This window comes from Drosophila arizonae, chromosome X (genome assembly GCF_054131065.1).
Source record: "Drosophila arizonae isolate 15081-1271.41 chromosome X, UAZ_ARI_1.0, whole genome shotgun sequence".
Taxonomy (NCBI): domain Eukaryota; kingdom Metazoa; phylum Arthropoda; class Insecta; order Diptera; family Drosophilidae; genus Drosophila; species Drosophila arizonae.
The window spans coordinates 27,504,819-27,513,290 of record NC_142927.1 but is presented as its reverse complement, the minus strand read 5'-3'; positions in this window follow the sequence as shown (position 1 = coordinate 27,513,290).

Here is an 8,472-nt window from a genome sequence, read left to right as displayed (position 1 = left end):
TTGCAATAATTCAAAAGAATACAATTATTTATTTTTATATATAAAAAGATGTTGAATTTTCAAGCGTTCTGAATATAACACATTTTCCGAGTAGATGGAAATGCTCAACTTCTTTTCTTTTAAACACTATTCTCAAAGATTACTTGATTAAGGTTTATGTGATGACTAGGGACAGAAAAAGTATCGATATTTCTAATATCGAGTACGTTCGTACGGTGATACCGATATTTCATACCCTATATTGGTATCGATAGCTGTATCGAGTAAAGAAAAACGGTGATACGCTAAAAGCTCAATTGGATTTTTGTACTATGTAAAATGCAATGTAAAATTCAAAACTCATTTGAATATGTAGATTACGTGCTCTACATAGGCTCTACATGAAAGATATACTGGTGAATACAAAACTGCAAAATTGAATGCAATTTGCACAAGCATGCACTATCAACCCCTTAAACGAATAGAATGAACGTGGTATATCTAACCTGGCATATAAGTATTTGGGAATTTCTGCGACATCTGTGCCCTATGAAAGCTTATTCTCTAAAAATGGAAGTACTATTGCAAAACTCGCAGCCGATTTTCACCGAAACGGCTTGATTAACTTTATTTTTTAGGCGTTTGCGCGCAAGAGGAGTGGGATATTTGGCATAATGTTTTCAATGTAAAAGTAATTGAAAATCCTTTTTTAAATACCCGATACCTTGTAGCATCGATTTTTATGAGTACGATACATTCCTTTTGATACTTCTTCTGAATACATGATCGATATATTGCATTCCATATCATGTCCTTACACACAGCTTCAAGATCGAGCATTAACAATCGATCACAGATGATAGAGACTCTCAGATAAAAGACAATGAATATATTCTTATTTGTACACTAATATAATATAATACAGTACAAATAAGTAATGGAGATACAAGCCAGGAAAGTTGGATCAGTATTTTCTTTTTTGTACACTAATAAGTAATACAGTACAAATAAGTAATGGAGATACAAGTCAAGAAAGTTGGATCAAGTTGGAGGCAAGGGAACGCAAAAGGCCTAGAGCTAATACTACTCGAACATGGAACCCAATGTCAATGGGTAGAAGAGGACTTAAGTCAGTATAGCAAATCTATAACAAAAGACGTAAATAAGAGCGAAAGAACACTTAAAGATACCCAAGATGAATAGCAATAGGACTTAAGTCAGTATAGCAAATCTATAACAAAAGACGTAAATAAGAGCGAAAGAACACTTAAAGATACCCAAGATGAATAGCAAGAACCAAGCCCAAAAATTAAATCAGTATAAGAAGAAAAAATGTCCCATGTGAAGTACTATTCAAAGATGCATATCCGCACCCAAATCCTCTCTCAGAAATCAATTTCTCAAGGTCTGCCTCAAAAGCCAAACTAATTTTTCAATATATTATGCAAGCTTGTATCGAACGGAAGACGATTTTCAGCATGAGAACACATAGTTCTCAGCACTAATCCAAAATATTTGCGTGCGCTTGGAATGTGTTTGATACAACACAAAGCGGGCAAATAGTTGCCTAAGACCCGCAACGAAGCGCCCATCCGTCCGCCCGTCCGCCAGTCCGTTCGTCAGTCAGTCTTAGCTGCTTTGAGTGTGTGGCATTTGGAAAATGTGTTGCAAGTGCCCGGCGGTAATAAATAAAATGAACTCTGTGTGGCACCAGTGGCAGAGACTGTGGCAGCCGCCACAGCCGCTACAAAGCAATGCAATCAATTTCAAGTTACATTTTTGGCATATCGAGACTTACAACCCCCAAGCAGAGCAGCAGAGCGCCCCCGCCCCTAGCCGCCCTACACACATGGCCAAAAAAAAAAAAAAAGAATGAAAAGTAAAACGATGGAGGAAGAAAAATAAATGGAAAGCGGGAGCAAAAAACATTCACCTATCGACATTGCCCATCACCGAGCAGCTCCCCCAGCTACCCTAGCTGTATATGGGCGGAGGGGAGGGGGGCCCAAACATCCCCAAAGAGGATGAACGCTGCTGATGGCCACAAAAGACATCATGGCTGCCGAGAAGCCAGCGTCCTAACGCTTCACTGGATACTCGCTGTGAAAGTAGAGCCATTCAAACATACACACACACATCCACACTCATACACACACATGGGGATTATATGTGCGTGTGTGTGACAGCAAATGCCAAAACCCACCCGCAGACCAACCCAACAGGCCCAACGTTCGCACCACCCGCATACACATGACTTTCACATATGACTGTGTGAATGTGTGTGTGTGTGTGTGTGTCTGTGTGTGGCCATCGCCCAGCGCGCGCCATGTTGGCGCGGCAATGGCAGCAGTCATGTTAAAATTTAAATTCCTCGCCCACTCAATTTACTGCTACCCCACCCCCCATCTGGCCCCAACACACAGTTGTCTGGCACTCAGAACATGTCCCCATGTGTGTGTGTGTGAGAGTGTTTGTGTGAGTGGGTGAGTGGGTGAGTGTGTGTATTGTGTGGAGTCTCGCTTGGCCGAACAAACGCCCAACTCCCCAATTTGTCCATGCTCTATCTCTCGAGACCTTTTTCTCTTTTCCTCTTGGAGCTTGCGCTGCGTTGCTCTGTCTAACTCGTATAGCTCACCTATTCGCCCACCCATCGTGCCCCTTTTTCCCACTCTCTGCCCTTTTCTGTCGTTCTCTCTCGCTCTCTCTTTCTCTTTCTCTCTTGCCCTCTCTGTCTGTCTGTGGACCATGTGAAGTGCTTTGACGGCAAGCAAAAGGCTGCTCCTTGTCCAGGTGGCATCGTCTGGGCTTTGGACTGCCTGAGTGCCAGCGACAGGCATCCTTAGTGTATCAGCTCCAAGTCCCCAGCCCCCCATCCAGCCTGACAAACTCCCCGCTCCACGCTCTTTCCCCGTGCTCAGCTGGTCTGGATGAATGCTGTTGCGGTAAGCAAGGACCCAACTAGGACAAAAGAGCAATACTATTCATCGCACAACATGCCTGTCTGTCTGTGTGTGTGTGTGTGTGTGCATGTGTGTGTTCTCTGTGTGTGTGTTTGCATTAAGTACATGGAGCTCCACTTCACATGTATTTGCATGTGACTAGCCCCGAAAGAGAAGCAAACCGCACAAAAATGAAACGCCGCAAAGCGTGCGCCATGACATGTGATTGAGGACGACGTTTATATGCAGCGGCACACACGAACAGCTACTCACACACACACACACACACACACGCAGACATTCGCATTGAGAGTTACCTGAGTTAGTTAGTTCGTTAGCATTTATGCACTCAGCCAGCCCTCCAAACTCACTTTGCCCCGCTTTTTGTGCTTCCCTTGAATACGTCTTTAGCTCCTCAAATGTTTTCGGCAATAAATCTCAGCGTGATTCAATGAGTTCCTTTGCTTTATCAATTCTAAGCTGCTGTTGGGCCTATTGATCATGTTCCACGTGTGCATAAATCAATCGATAATCTACCTTTTAGTCTCATAATTGTTACCAAATTTGAAATATTCATGAGAAGAGTTTGTCGGGATTAAAATCGTCAATGGAAGGCAGCCAAATTTCTCATTTCTTAGCTAACTTTTGCCATAGTCAAAGAAATTTCTTGGGCAAAATATAAAACTTAATATTCCGATATAATAAAATGAGCCTAATGAATGCTTCAAGCATCGAAAAATATTATTGTTAGTTTATCAATTTTTAGAAATATTTAAAATTGAAATGAAATGAAAATGCATTATGAACCATATAAAACTAGATAAAGGTAACAAACTAATGAAGGTAACATAACAATTAGTTTTAGCTAAATATACAAATTCTGATTTAGGGAAAAAAAGAAAGCTATCTGAACCAAAAACCTTTCCATATGTGTTTCCTTTATTATACTGGATCTGCCTTTTCATTAAAGAGTTTCAGTATCTTCATTCCTGTCTTCAGACCTATACTTCAGATCTCTTATCTTAAGACTCACTAGCACTCTTGGTCATCATATGCGAAGCACTTTTTTTTTTCTAAAGCAAATTTTTTTTTTTTTTTTTTTATCAAATACTCTACTTAGTAAGCTTTATTCTCTTCATCACCATCGTCAGCATACTTTCCATTTTCAGCTTTGTACTATAGGTCTAGAGAGTATTACTTTACGCACTCTTCTGTTGCATATTCCAGTTTGCTGAGTTTGTGAAGCCTTTTGTATATTTATTTGATAATGAGATCTACAGTTAATTTGGAGTATGTTGCTGAACTGTTCTAACTTCTATTACTGAAGATCTCGATTAAGTTCTCTTGATAGCTTAATAGATTGTTCGACATGGGAAGCTCTTCATTGTCACAGCGCGCAATTGTCATTGCACACATCAACTCACATTATAAGGGTGCCTCTTCACCTGTTTCTCCTTCGATAGGGCTCTCGTTGCTTATGCCCATAGAATGAGATCAGCCGAGACGTGTGTGATTTGGCATTTAACTGAGCTCAGTCTGACTGTCTGTCTGGCCGTCTCTCCGGCGAGCAGCTAATGAAGCCGAGTGTTGCATTCTTAGCGCTCAGATGCACGCAGATATTTGCATTGCCATGCAAATTTATCAGCTGGCTGACAGATTGGATGCCGGCTGATGCACATCTCCCGCAGAGCAATGCGGCGCAACCGCAAAATCTCTCGATGTGTCTGGGTGCGCGCGACCTTTCGAGCAGACACGTAGACACGTGCAACGGTAGTGCCGTGCGGTTCAATTAATTATACGTGCGCAAATACCTTAATCCGCATATTCACAATCAAAATTTGAGAGCAGCATCCGCAGTAGCCGAGAGATACTTGCAACAAACGGCGCATTCATATGCAAACAACTCGCACATCGAGAACTGCGCCTCATCAGTCAGCTAGGAAGGGGTGCATTGGGCACGGCAGGGTAGGGTAGGGTCGGGTCGAGTCGGGATCGCAACGTGGCACCGTGGGTCGTGGCACCATTTGCTAAGGGTTCTTATTAACATTTCTTCGACGCAACTGACAAACACAGCTCTCATCCTTTCCGCTCTTCATTTGAGCGGCTTGCGGCCTGTCATTTGTCCCAACAACCCCTCCCCAGCTAGTTCTGCTCTATTTGCTTATATTATGGCATTACAGCTACAGTCGCAGTCTTGACTTGTTCCGCTCGATGATCGATTTGATGCACTTCATTTGAAGGAAAACATTCGACAGAAAAGCTGCGCAGAAAAGTTTGAAGAGTAGAGCTATGATATGCCAAGGAATATCTCTATAGATCTATAGAATACCATTCTTATGACGGATAGTAGACAATAAATGTGGGAATAATTATTCCAGATATATAGATATAGATATATAGTAAAACAAACGACTGGAAATTTATGAAAAAAGTCCCGAGAGTACATCATAGATATGCAAATGTATATTTCAATAGACCTTTAGAACACCATTCTTATAAATTGATAGCAAATTTAAAAAATGAGAATAATTATTCCAGATATATAAATACTCTTGTGAAAATTTAAGTAGTATACGATTTTCCATCCATTTTAAATTAGTTTTACTATTGAAATATTACAATAAAATACTAAAATATGATTTAAATGAATACCAAAAAAATATGTATAGAGTATTTCAATTTTTAATAGCATATAAAGTAAATGATCTCATTTAGAAGCAAAAGAAAATAAACCAATAATAATGAAAATCATAAAATTAATAGTTAATGGAATAACTTATTTCCAATCAGATTTCTTCTCTTAAATCCATATAAAGAACTCTCCAATAAATCCCCATAGTAAATATTTTTACAGAAACAACTCCATGAAGCTTTTAATTCCTTACACATTAATTTTTTACTACATATAATTTTTTATAAATATATTTAGCCGTAATCGAATCTATTATTAGAGCTCTTATACAATTAGAAATTCATAACAAATTTTGGCAAATGAGATGTATATTTTTATATTTATTTTTTTAGCTGGGCTAGGCAACGCAAGAGCCTTAGTCAATTGACTTTCATAATGGGAATTCTAAGAATAATCTATTAACATAATATACATTTGATGGCAAGTCAAGCGATGCTGGCGCAGAATGTCCCGCATTCACATATTAACTTGATCAAACAGAAAGCGTGAATGCGTCGCGAATGTAAATTGCTGCGACAGTCAAACAGATATGGAGAGAGATGAAGAGAGAGAGAGAGAGAGAGAGACAGATAAAGATACAGCTACATCTATAAATACAACACGGCTTCAGCTGTTGTCGCAGATAGCAATTCGAATCTGAATAGATAGCTGGCAATTTGGATACGCAATCAATAATTCTAATCAAGTGCGAATGGTGACGCATAAAAATCGCACCGATTCGCTCATCTGCCTGACTTTCTATATATGAATGCTGCTGCTGCTGCTGCACTGCCAATAAATATTGGTCCTGCCAAGTCGTGTTAACCCCTACCTCCTTCTGTCCCGTGACCGAGTCGGGCCGCTGTGCCGCGACATGACCGTAAAAACATCACACAGCGGCACGTCCTGTCAAGCATCGGGACAGAAAGAGAAAAAGAGCGATAGAGAAGAGAATGAGAGAGAGAGAGAGAGTCCATGGGGGTGCCCAACTTACCACAGAGCTCAAAAGGGTAACAACAACAACAAGAACAGCAATTGGAATCACCAATAACAACAAGAGCACAGCATCTATAGACCGAAACTTTTATACCCTTGCTATGAGATTAGCTGAAAATCATATCAATTCTACATTATATACAATATTGAAGTTAAATAGAAATAGATATGTATTATATATGTTCATTGAGAGGTTTGGTTCAACATTTTTGGTGTATGAAGTAAGATCTGTAGCACATGTTTCTTGGAACAAAGTACATGGTAATATAATATATGGTAGATTGGGATATTAACAATGGTACATGATGCACATGTACGATGGTACATACTGTGTATGAGGCATGGTGCAATTTATGCATGGTATGTATATATGGTCCATGATAGATGGTAATTATGCGTGTTGTATAGGTACCTGGGACATGTAATGTATTGTATATAGTACATGATACATATGGTGTTACATGGTACATCAGGTATATGTGATGTGTTGTATATGGTATTTCATACAGAGTATTTGGTACATTGTACTTGGTACATGGCATATTTTTGCCATATGGTACAATGCTACATGGTACAATGCACATAGTGCATGGTATATATGGTAAAGGTGTATTTGTTACATGGTACATCAGGGACATATGATATATTGTATATGATACTTGGTACATGGTACATGATATATAAAGTGTATATATGTTGTTAATTATATTTGATACACGGTACATGGTACATGGTACATTATACATGCCATATATGCAACATGATACATATGGTAGTACCATGTGGTGCACGGTACATATGACATATGATATAAATGATAAATGGTACGTTTCATATAATACATTTTTCTCACTCTCTTTATATCTGTCTATCTCTCCCTCCCTCTCCCTCTCCCTTTCTCTCTCTCTCAACCTTAGCTATTAATATATCTATATATGTATGTACATCTTGCTAGCCATAGCTCTACGTTTTTAAAGAGAGTTATGTTGAGAGAAATAGAGACAAGCAGACAGAGAGAGTTTCAAAACAAAACTTGGCTAAATATATAAAAATATATTATAATAAAAAAGATATATATATATATATATATATATATATATATATAATATATATATATATATATATATATATATATATATATATATAATATATATATATATATATATATATTATATATATATATATATATATATATATATATATATATATAGAATAATAATTTATAATACATTACAATATATTAGAATATTTCTTCTACAATTCATAAAAGTTTGGCTGCTCTGTACAGCTATAAGGATGGAATATTTAATATTAAATATAAACCCCATTTGATTAGCACTTATATCTGGACACACTATGTTCAACTTTCTTCTGATCTACATTGATTCACTCTATCAAATACTCCACCTCTCCCAGCTACAATTGTTCCGCAGTTTATTGCAATATGATGTTACCCTTTGGCAAGGGTATACAAAGGAGATGCGGAGTTCTCGTTTTGGCAAACGTTTCGGTATGTAAATCAACTTTCATTGTTCGATTTAAACAACGCACTGGCATTGAAATACAAAAAATCACATTTCATTGCTTACAAAATAATAAATTATCAAACACAAAAAAAATAAATGTCTGCCAGCATAAGGACCACTCCGACCCAGGGGGGGAGGACACAAAAAAAAAAAAAATTGCAACAGCTAGGAAAAAAAAACACATATACATAAATATGTCTAGAGAGAGAGAGAGAGAGAGAGAGAGATAGAGAGAGAGGAGGTAGCGTGAAGAGATTGTGTTACCCTAACTGCTAACCCCTTGTGCAATCAGCGTGCCTGACATTTGCATGTCCTGAAAATAGGAAAAATCGGAATAGGACGTGGTAGGGGAAGGGTTAAG